A 12,276-nucleotide genomic window follows, 5' to 3' on the forward strand; every position below is an offset into this window, starting at 1 on the left:
GTTCCAGGAATGGAATTCCCCATCCAGTCAACCAAGGATCCTGCCACTCTTGATGGCCCCCTGCTCCCTGCCTGGCACTGTGCAGGCAGGGGTCCTGAGCGGCCCAGATCCCCACCATGCTACCCGTTTACACCGAGGCTTAATCTTTGAGCTCTGGGATCACAGGTGACTGATTCTTACCACCCCCGAGGCCTGAGATCGCATCACTCGGACAGTGGAGCATCTCTGACTATCCCAGGGTGTCAGGGACGCCATGAGGTCTCTGCCTTCTTGCCCCCACACCACGTGTGCTTGAGCCAGTAACACCCAGACCAGCCATGCAGGAACACTAGTGGGAATGGAGAACCCTGAGCGGGCTTGCTGCTGGCCCTCCTCCCTCTCTCCCTCCCTCCAACAATCAATCCATCAATCCTTACGTGGCACCTGCCCTGCCTCGGGCCCTGTGCTTCCAGAACTGAGAGTGTGCAGACGAGGTGGGCACACCATCGGACAGGGTGGGCACGTAGGACAGGGTGGGTGTGCTGTCTGGGCTTTTCTTCCCCCCAGGCTTGTCTTTCCATCTGGAGTGGTCGCCCCTCATCCCTTCTGGACCAAATCTCACGCCTCCTCCAAGAGGAGACAGTCTTTGGGTGCTTGGCAGCTACCCTTACCAGGCCCCCGTGCAGGAGTGAGGCAGAGAGATAGGATCTGCCTGCAGAGAACCTGAAGTCCCTGAGGAAGGAGTGGGAAATCCCAGTATGGTGTGGGTTGCACAACAGAGTTCCTATGAGGGGGCCCAACGGAGGGGCAGGGGATACGAGGGAACCCAGCCTGGAAATGGGGGAGCAGATACGAGAGGACCTAGCCTGGGGGGAAGCAGATATGAGGGGACCCAGCCTGGGGGGGATGGATACAAGGGGACCCAGCCTGGGGTGGAAGTGGATATGAGGGGACCCCAGCCTGTGTGGGGGATCAGATACGAGGGGACCCTGACTGGGAAGGGAGCAGATACAAGGGGACCCAGCCTGAGGGGTTAGGGCTGTGCAGAGAGGGCCATGCAGAGTTTCCCATGCATGCCCCAGCTTAAAGGAGCGACAATATAACAAACAGAAACAAAAAAGGAGGAAAATCCCACACCTGCCTCATTAGCTTTGCTCCCGCATGGCTTGAATTTGGAAGACACAGACCCCACGGACCCCACGCCTCAGGGACCTGCCATCATCAGGAGGTCCTGGGTTCTGGTCCTGGCGCCAACCCTCCCACTCCGTGTCGCCTTGGCTGGTCCACAACACCCTCTGAGCCTCAGTTTCTCCATCTGTAGAACAGGGGCCCCATCTCCTCCAGGGGTTGAGGAGACTCCATGAGGGATGCTGGTGACACAGGCACAGTGTGAGGACTGCGACTAATTCCTCCCGCCAGTCCCATCCCCGCGGCAGCTGCATGCTCCCCTCCTGACATCAGAAGCGCCCTTCCTAATGCGAACTGGTGCAGCAGCCACTCTGGAAAACTGTGTGGAGGTTCCTCAAAGAGTTAAAAATAGACCTGCCCTACGACCCAGCAATTGCACTGTTGGGGATTTACCCCAAAGATACAGATGCAATGAAACACCGGGACACCTGCACCCCGATGTTTCTAGCAGCAATGTCCACAATAGCCAAACTGTGGAAGGAGCCTCGGTGTCCATCGAAAGATGAATGGATAAAGAAGATGTGGTCTATGTATACAATGGAATATTCCTCAGCCATTAGAAACGACAAATACGATCTGGCAGGAGTTGGCGTCATTGGTGTTCTTGATGGGGTGGCTGAGAATGCAGATAACCCTGATGACCTGGCCCACCTTCTCTACCCGGTCTTTGACGTAGCTGGGGTCACAGATGAGGCTGCTTGCAGCAAGCAACCTCTCCTTCAGATTTCACACCAATCACTTTGCCATTTTGCACAATGATTTCTTCAATGGGTTTATTGAGCCCATTGGTGAGGTGCCACCATAAATAGCACTTAGCCTTGCAAATCCCTGCGGCAGCTCCCCAAGGCCATACAGTGGGTAGAGGTACGGGCTTTTGCCATATCTTGCCAGAGACTCACTGTAAAGTTTAATCCTATTAATGGTTTCACAACATGGCTGATATAAATAGTCATGGGTCCTGTAAAGTGCCAGGGCATGGCCAGTAAAGTCTATGACATCTTGTCCCAAGTCAAATTTCTTGTACACCTCTCGCATGGCAGTCTTCTTAGGATCGATGCCCTCAAAAGTTCTGGGATCTTTTTCATCAAAGTTGGCAACATACACTAGGAATTTTCTGAAGCGACGTTTTTCAAACAGTCCCATTAAGCCAGATGCCAGGGCTTCTGCTTCAGTGGAAGTCAGACATCTACGTGTGCATGATCTCTGCACACAATGTGGCCGTGCAAGGGAAGTACATCGCCATAGTGAGCACGACGGTGGAGACCAAGGAACCCGAGAAGGAAATCAGACCAGCTTTGGAGCTTCTGGAACCAATTGAACAGAAATTCGTTAGCATCGGCGACCTCCTTGTACCCAAAGACCTGGGGACGGAAAGCCAGATCTTTATTTCCCGCACGTACGATGCTACAACTCACTTTGAGACCACCTGTGACGATATTAGAAACATCTTACAAGAGGATGACCGGCTCCGAGTTTGACTTTGAGGAAATGAAGCGCAAGAAGAACGACATCTACGGGGAAGACTAGGAGCAGTGCACGTACTCATCTCGCTAGGACAGACCTAACTCTGGCAAATGACGCCTGCTGTTCGGCCCGATAGCGTAGGCCTGCTGCTGTAATCCGCACCGCGATTGCAGGGCGCTGCACCAGTAAATACGCCTTCCCTTTCTAATATCGTGTAGGAACGTGTCTCACGGCGGGCTGCTCCGCACCGGCAGGTCACGGCGCCTGCTCACCTTAGCCAGCCCTGGCTCTCCCTAGCGGAGGAGCAGTCTGAGGACATCCGTGATCCTGGTACGGAGCACTCGATACAGACTTTGTATCTTTTAATCAGTGTAGCCACCGCGGCCGTGTGCTTCTGCTGCTCCGGAGCCGGAGCAGCACCACTTGCGTGCCATCTGTCCCCCTGGCGTTGAGATTCAAGACTGAATCTCCCCTATGGGACAGCAGCCCTACATCCGCCCCCCACCTTCCCGTGCTGTGTCCTGTCCCCTACTCCGACAGGGCCCGTGGCACACGGCCACGAGTGGGGAGACATGAGCCTAAAATCTAACCCAACTGCAGACCCTGAGAGTCCTTTCGGAGGAAGCCTGTGTGCGGTGTTTTAACCTTATAAAATGGATGAGCGCGAAGGAGAAAGAAACCCCTTGTAAGCAGGTTAACGTAGAAGCTTCTTTTGTATCCCAGGTGTGGCTTCTTCAACGGACCAAGCTGCGATGCAGTATTGATTTGACAGGGCCTCCACTCCAGTGTCTGTCTCGAACGGCTCCACATGATTTCTGTACTGCAAAATAAAGCCAAACTCCGGAAAAAAAAAAAAAAAAGAAGAAGAAGAAAAAACGACAAATACCCCCCATTTGCTTCAACGTGGATGGAGCTGGAGGGTATTATGCTGAGTGAAATAAGTCAATCAGAGAAGGACAAACATTATACGGTTTCATTCACTTGGGGAATATAAAAAATAGTGAAAGGGAATAAAGGTGAAAGGAGAAAAAATGAGTGGGAAATATCAGAAAGAGAGACAGAACATGAAAGACTCCTAACTCTGGGAAACGAACTAGGGGTGGTGGAAGGGGAGGTGGGCGGGGGGTGGGGGTGCCTGGGTGACGGGCACTGAGGGGGGCACTTGATGGGATGAGCACTGGGTGTTATGCTATATGTTGGCAAATTGAACTCCAATTTTAAAAAAAAATATGCAAAAAAAATGTCTATTCAATAAAACACATTTTTGTAAGAAAAAAAAAAAAAGAAGAAGAAGCGCCCTTCCTCCCAATGTCCCAGAGCCCGTGGGTTTGGTCACCCCGCAGACATGTTGGCACGACCAGGTGTCTGCTGTGGCCTCACAGACACACCTCTCGCCCTCCGATCCTCCTGACATGATAGCACATGGCAAGTATCAATTTGACATTGTCACTGAAATAGAAGTCCCATCTCCTGCCATCTGGGTACAGCTCATCGCTGAGCCTCCAATACAGCCTTGGCGATGGGCTCACTTAGAAGTCCTCCCAGTGGGACACCTGGGTGGCTCAGTGGTTGAGTGTCTGCCTTTGGCTCAGGTTGTGATCCTGGGGTCCAAGGATCGAGTCCTGCGTCGGGCTCCCCGCAGGGAGCCTGCTCCTCTCTCTGCCTGTGTCTCTGTCTCTCTCTGTGTGTGTCTCTCATGAATAAATAAATAAATCTTAAAAAAAAAAAAAAAAACTCTTTCCAGTAAAAGAAGCCATCATGGATGCCAGATGCCCAGTCCCCTTATCTGTCTGCATCCAGGTGTGTGGCAGAGGAGGCATTTTCATCACCGGAGGACAGACAGGATGTCCTCTCGCCCCGTGGGGAGGAGGTCGCTGCTCAGCCCTGTGCTGCTCTCCTGCGTCTGTGGGTCTGAGCTTAGGAGCATTCACTGTGCCGGGCCCTGTGCTCAAAGTCGCTCTGCAGAATGGAGGGGGCTGTGTCAGTTTAGGGGGGTGACACCAAGGCCGGATGGGCGCCCCAGGCAGTCAAGCTCACAATCCTGGGGGCCTTCCACTCCTGGGGCCTCACGTTCCTGGGGGCCTCATGGTCCAGGGGCATCATGCTCCTGGGGCCTCATGCTCCTGGGGCCTCACACTCCTGGGGCCTCATGCTCTTGGGGGCCTCACGCTCCTGAGGCCTCACACTCCTGGGGCCTCATGGTCCAGGGGCCTCATGCTCCTGGGGCCTCATGGTCCAGGGGCCTCATGCTCCAGGGGCCTCATGCTCCAGGGCCCTCACGCTCCTGGGGCCTCACGCTCCTGGGGGCCTCACCCTCCTGGGGGCCTCACGTTCCTAGGGCCTCATGGTCCAGGGGCCTCACGCTCCAGGGGCCCATGCTCCTGGGGCCTCATGGTCCAGGGGCCTCATGGTCCAGGGGGCCTCATGCTCCTGGGGCCTCACACTCCTGGGGGCCTCACTCTCCTGGGAGGCCTCACATTCCTGCGGTCTCATGGTCCAGGGGCCTCACACTCCTGGGGGCTTCACAATCCTGGGGCCTCACGCTCCTGGGGGCTTCATGCTCCTGGGGCCTCATGCTCCTGGGGCCTCATGCTCCTATGGGCCTCATGCTCCTGGGGTCTCATGGTCCATGGACCTCACGCTCCTATGGGCCTCATGGTCCAGGGGCCTCACAATCCCTGGGGCTTCACGATCCTGGGAGCCGAATGCTCCTGGGAGCGTCACACTCCAGGGGGCTTCACTCTCCTATGGGCCTCATGCTCCTGGGAGCCTCACGATCCTGGGGGCTTCATGATCCTGGGGGCCTCATGGTCTGGGGGCTTCACGCACCTGGGGGCCTCACTCTCCTGGGGCCTCATGATCCTGGGGGCTTCACGATCCTGGGGTCTCATATTCCTGGGGCCTCATACTCCAGGGGGCTCATGGTCCTGCAGCCGGAGTGAGCCCAGGTATCTGGCTGCCCCTGCCCAGGATCTGCCCACAGTGCCACACCGCCGCTACCCCAGCCAAGGGCAGCCCTCATTCCTGCCCTGGTTTCTGGGTTCTAGCAGGCCAGGTGCTTCCTGACACCCCTGAGACCCAGAAAACTCTGTGCCAAGTGTCCCCAGGGCCCCTGTCTCCGTGCTGACCTGGCTCCCGCAGGGATGCCTACTCTGTGGTCTGGCCTCCTCCCTGATGAAAAGTCAGAAGGAGTCTGGACCCCACAAGCTGGAGTCTGCCCGGGGCCCCCTGCAGACCTCTGTGTGGCCATCCCCCCCCCCTCGGAACTCCAGTGCCCTGTACTTCTATCATCCTGCCAGCAGAATGGTCTCCACCCTTTGGGCACTGGGGCTCGGGCAGCTCCTCTGCCTTGACTAAAGTCCAGGGCTCTCCCTTTAGAGCATCCTTCCTTAACTGAATATCCAGCCTGCGGGTGTACAGGCAGGAGCCATCACCCCCAGGGTGCTCTGCAGGAAGTCACGCTCAGCTAGACTGGTCCAGGGGCATCTGCGCCCTCATCTTGCACACCCCCACATGCTCAGGGAAGGCTGAGGTCCAGATAAGGGAAGAAGCACAGGATCTCGCTGACAGAGCGAAGTCTAGAGCCCAGATCAGGTGCTTGCTGTTGATGATTAGGACATCCATTTGTGATTAGTATCTGGACTGGCTTATAGGAAATAATGCTATAAAACCGTGGGGTCCTATGGCTAGAGCAGCTCTCACCTCCATTTTTCACCAACAGAAAAAGGTTCCGCTGGACAGGCCCAGCTCCTCACCAGGGCAAAGGCTTGGCAAGCCAACAAAGGGCTAGATTTGCCCCTTCCGCCAAGTACATTTGTGCAGGGAAGCACCTGAACAACTGTACATGGTGGCCCTGCATATATAACGTTGAAATTATTTGCTTAAGTGTCTGCTTCTTCAGCCAGACTTAAAGGCTCTTTGAGAGTGGGAGTCCTGTTTTATTCATCTTTATATCCCCATCGTGGCAGAAAGCCTGGCAACATTGGGGCTCATTGAAGCCTGCTGAATAAATGAATGCAGGAACGCATGATTCACTCTTCCCACTTCACTACTTCCCTTTGCACATATTCGCTTCAGTCATCCTACCTATACACTACTTAATTTTCTTGTCGTAATGACTGCCCTGTGCCTCAGTGTACCTGTCTGCCACCTGACAGCACTAACGTCTGCTTGGTATCGTCCTCGCAGGAGCGCTGAGCAGGATCTGTGAGCCACAAAGTGCTCTTACCTCCTTGGAGGAAGATACCAGCCTTTCCCAGGGTTTGCAGAGGAGACCCGGGGGGTAACCCGTAAACCTGTGTGTCTGCGCTCCCGCCTCCCCGTGCCCACGCCCTGCCAGCTGGCGGGAGTTGTTCTGGGCTTCTCCTCGGGTGTGGCCGGAAACAGAACTCACCAGCAACAAGCGGGCAGACCCCCTTACAGAATGGGCAGCCCCCGAAAACCACTGATGATGCCGTGAGAGGGCAGGAGGTAGGGACCCGCGGTATCTGGTCTTCAGTTTAAGACACGAATGTCTGAAAATGAGCAGTTCCTCAGAGCCAGCCCCCCAGATGGGACATTTAGCGCCTGGTTACATAAACAGTCACCGAAGCCCAGAGGTCAGAGCGGGGCGGCAGCGAGGGGACCCTGACTTGTGCCAGGGCAGGGCACAGAGCCAGGCACTGCGGGGCGAGCACCCCGTGTGGCAGCATCTCTGGGGAGCCAGCTGTGCCTGAGGAGGCTGGAGCAGAAAGGACACAAACCTCCCTCTTGTGCCCAAAGAGCCCGCAGGCCTCCGGGAGATCTGCTCCAGGGCAGCGAGGACAGGGGGCCCCAGACACCAGGGACTGAGCTCCCGCCGGGCTGCTGCAGACCATCTCAGCCTGGCTCCCGTGGATGCAGTGTGGCCCCAGACACCAGGGGCTGACTGCACCCCCTCCCGCCCCCAGGCTGCTGCAGACCATCTCAGCCTGGCTCCTGGGGACACAGTGTGGGCCCAGACACCAGGGGCTGACCGCCCCACCCCCACCCCCAGGCTGCTGCAGACCGTCTCAGCCTGGCCGGGAGGCAGAATCACACCACTGTACCCTGCAAAGGACGGCCCATTCCTCTGATTCATGGGGCTCCTGCTCACAGGCTTCCACGCGCAGAAGGCAAAGTGAAACGGGTGCTCATGGATGCCCCAGGAGCACGGTGTGGACCATGGGGAGGCAAGCAAGCACCACACACACTGACCCAGCACACAGCATCCACAAGGAGCTTTCCTGCAAGAGTGGTCGTTGTTCCCAGGACCTTCAGGGCTGACCTGAGTCCACTCATAGATTTGGGTGTGGAGGGTCAGAGAGGCCCAGGACCACGTGGTCCACCAGGGCGGAACTGACGGCCGTTCTCCTACGTGTCTTCCATCTGCCATACCCCACGTTCTACCCTCTATGGGGTGACAGGCCCCTGGGTTCGAGTTTGCCCAGAGCCTCCCCAGTTTTAGCGCTCACTGTATCCCGGGTACTCCCTGGTCATGGGCCAACAGGAACAGGGGGCAGCCCTGATCCCTCCTCTGACTACGGCTGCACAAAGTGCTATGGAACTTGGAGGAGGAGGGGAAGTCCTCGTGGCCTGAGCAGCTGAAATCAGAGAAGGAATCCGGGAGGAGGTTTCCATCGCCTAGGCCTCTAAGGCTGAGTATGAATACACGGGGATGTGGGAGTGTCCAAGGGGGGGTGGGTGTGGTAAAAGCACTTTCCAGGCAAAAATAAGAATGATGTACACACGGTGGCGGCGGGGGGGGGGGGGGGCTGTGAGTTGATTGTGGGGCTGGACAGGGGCCCCCACCTGTGCTTTCAGGAAGACAGCAGTCATTCAAGGGTACTTCAAGAGGAAAGAACAGGGTCACCGAGACTGCCCATGCCTCGCCAGTTATCTGTCCTCACCTTCTCCCTTGGTGATGGAAACCTGCTTTTGACAGCAATATCTCCAACAAAAGGAAAATGTTCAATGCACTATGGCCAGTAAGATATGACCGCAGTTAACTTACATGTATTTCCAGGACCAGGCTCCCTTAAAAAGATCAAATGGTCAGAGAATTCCACTTCGCTTCTTCCTATTTTTCTTCCTGTTTGGAATTTGACTGTGATGGCTGGAGTGCCAGCAGCCACCTGGTCACCTTGAAGATGCATGCAACATGCTAATAAAGTTGTAGCAGACAGACAGAAAAGGGCTGGATCCTGCATGACTGTGAGCCACCACTACCCTCTGGACCAGCTACTTCCTGAATTCCTTTACCTGGGAAAATACAGCCTTATGTATTTAGACCACAGGAGGAAATTCTGTTTTATTGGCAGTCAGATATAATTCCACCCAGGGAATAGCTCAAGCAAAGGCACTGTGGCAAGAATACACACAGCCTTTGAAGTTGCCTTCAGGACTTAATTACTCCTCCAGGACTTAATTCTCTTTAAGATCTCCATCCCTGCCTTTACTCCTGAGCCTTTCACTGACAATGCACAGTATGTGAGTGTCTCCTAACCTTCACCCAGTCAGTCCATGCACTAAGAACCTCGGAGAAGGAGTGTGCAGAAAACCAGAGTCCAGCCTCAGCCTTTGAATGACGAAGTAGACTTTTAGAACTCATTGCAAAAACGTTAGAGAAAGCCATTTTGAATTTCAAAAGCCTGGGTGGTGTGCATTACAGTGAACTTTCAGAGGGTCAGCAACAAAAGAAGACCCTACAAGTTCTCCAAGAGAAACAAACCCCCCTCTAAAACCACCTGATGACAAAGGAGGAAGAACCAGAAGGGCTTCCGAGTTCCCAACAGCAAGTTGCTAGAAGAGAGTGGAACCATGGCTTCAAAATTTTGTAAGAAAATCATTTGCAACCTAAACGTCTATTCCCAGCCGAATTATCAACGGAGGAATGGCAGATTAAAGGCGCTTTTGGACATCCCAAGCCTCAAATATTATATTTCTGACACATCCTGTCTGTGGGTATCGAATGTAAAACAAGAAAGAGAAAGACATGGGATCCAGGAAGCAGTATCCCAAGCAAGAAACACAAGAAAGAGAAGTCCCAGGAACGCGTTTCCAGCTGGCCTAAGGAGGAACCACAAGATGGATGGAGAAACCCCAGCTGCAGACAGAGCCAAAGACAGAAAGTCACAAGGCTGCTATGAACTCCAGGCCAGGCGGGGTGAAGCCCTGGTCAAAGGGACCTCCTTGCTCAGCAGAGAAGATGTTTGCATGTTTACGAGGATAAATACGCCAACTCATACACTGCCCATGATCGGAATGGAGCCTGTTGGGAGTGACGAAAAGTGGGTAAGTGTACGCCTATCACAGCAAAACATGAACCAAGAATATGGAAAATCAGGGCACCTGGGTGGCTCAGCAGTTGAGTGTCTGCCTTCGGCTCAGGTTGTGACCTCAGGGTCCTGGGATCGAGTCCTGCATAGGGCTCCCCGCAACGAGCCTGCTTCTCCCTCTGCCTGTGTCTCTGCCTTTCTCTCTAAATCTCTCATCAATAAATAAATAAAATCTTAAAAAAAAAAGAATACGGATAATTGATAAGGGACACGATATTCACATAAGCACATTACTTAGAGACTTGGTAAATGTAGGGGAAGTCAGAGCAGCTAAGGTAACTAAGGAAGTGGGGAGAGCTCCCGTAACTTTTCAATCTACATATACTCACGATCTCATTAAGTATAAATAATAGCTTCGAAAAACATAATAAAAAGGGAACATGGAGTTTTTAACACAGCAAATCTTAAGACACTGGAGAGCACCAATATACCCCCCTCCGTATCCGTAGCCCATAATAAAAAATGTTCTAAATTTCAACTCACAAAATAAAATTCTAAGCAAGTTTTTGAAGCCAAAGCCCTAAAGACGTAAATGATAGATTTAGAATTAACAATGATGGGTTCGAACCCATTCTCTCTTGTATGTATACATTTTTAACTTTTTATCCTGAGATAATGATAGATTCACAGGGAAGTGACAATCACTGAGCCACCCAGGTGCCCCAGTCCTTTACCATTCTATATAAATTTTAGAATTGTCTTGCCTGAACTGCAGGAAGTCTTGCTGGAACTTTGGTAGGGATTGCATTACATCCGTATGCCAGTCTGGGGGATAACTGGCTTCTTAACCCTCATGAAAGTCCCAGCCCACGAGCACTGTGGCCACTACTTCAATCTTCTAGATTCCTATCAGCCTCTGCAGTTTAAATGCACAAATCCTATACGCATTATGTTAGACCTATCACTGACAGTTACTTATGGTTAATTTTACAGGATTATAGTCTTATGGTACATTTTACGTATCAACCTGACTGGGCCGAAGGACACCCAGATAGCAGGTAAAGCATAATTTCTGGGTGTGTCTGTGACGGTATTTCTGGACCAGATTAGCATTTGAATCCATGGACTGAGTAAAGGTGATCACCCAATGGGTGTGGGCAGCATCCAACCCTGGAACACAGACACTCCTTCCAGGTTCTTAGGCCTTCAGACTCAGACTGGGACCACACCTCCAGCTCTCTGGTTCTCCAGATTAATATATTATTCTCTCTCTATCTCTCTCTCTCTCTACCAATTATATATGGTATTATATTTTTAATTTTGGTTTTCATGTATTTAACGCTATTTTCTAGAAATATTAATTGACTTTTACATATTGATCTTTGCAACCTTAATGGACTTACTTCTTGCTTCTAGGATTATTTTTCTCTGTAGATTCCTCAGGATTTTCTATGTGGACCATCACATTGTCTGCAAAAAGGTACAGGTTTATGTCTTCTTTTCTGATCTGCATGACTTTTATTTCCTTTCCTGGCCTTGCTGAGCTATCTGGAACTTCCAGGACTATGCTGAATAGCTAAGGATTAACATCGGTTCTACACAATCTGTTCCAGAAAATAAAGAGAGGACACTGGATAAGACCAATATTACCCTAATAACAAAATCAGACAAATACAATTCAAAACAGGGAAAATACAAAAAAAAAAAAAAAAAAAAAACAGGGAAAATACAGGCCAATGTACTTCATGAATATAGACACAAAAATCCTTAATAAAATTTTAACAACTAGAAGCCAGCAATATGTAAAAAGAATTACACCCCAGGATCAAATGGGGTCTCCTCCAGGGATACAAGGTTGGTTCAACATGTGGAAGCCCATCAACTGTATTAGCGACCATGTTAATAATGCACCATGTTAACAGATGAAGGAGAAAAATCACCTTTTATTATCAACCAATGCAGAAAAATACTTGAAGAAATTCTCAACACTTCGGCTCTGCATGACAAAATCTCCCTGAAAATGAGGAATAAAGAGGAACTTTCTCAACCTGATAAAGAATATCCATATATTAAAAAAAGAAACCCAGAGCTAATATTAGGCTTTCATGGTGAAATCCTGAATGCTTTCCCCTGAGAAAGCACCATTATTTGTGCTAGTGTGTATTTTTGAATATTTTTTCCCGACATATAATCCCTGGGCGGAGGACAGGGAGAAGTCAGTGGCAATGGGGAGAGTTAGGAAGTGGGGTGGGTCCCCGAGAAGGTGGGCACGAGCCCCTCACCCTGCTGGGCTGGGCGCCTGAGAGAGGACATGCCGCGGCCCGGGGAGCACCGTGCCTCTTCTCCAGGTGGAGACTGGGGAGGTGGCATC

The 12,276-nt window shown here is 52.2% G+C and overlaps 1 pseudogene; it reads right to left on the minus strand.

Annotated features, from left to right (window-relative positions):
- Positions 1-1,716: 1,716 nt before the first annotated feature.
- On the minus strand, positions 1,717-2,678 carry LOC121488854 (annotated as a pseudogene).
- Between the last annotated feature and the right edge of the window lie 9,598 nt (positions 2,679-12,276).

This window comes from Vulpes lagopus, chromosome 4, assembly GCF_018345385.1.
Source record: "Vulpes lagopus strain Blue_001 chromosome 4, ASM1834538v1, whole genome shotgun sequence".
Taxonomy (NCBI): Eukaryota; Metazoa; Chordata; class Mammalia; order Carnivora; family Canidae; genus Vulpes; species Vulpes lagopus.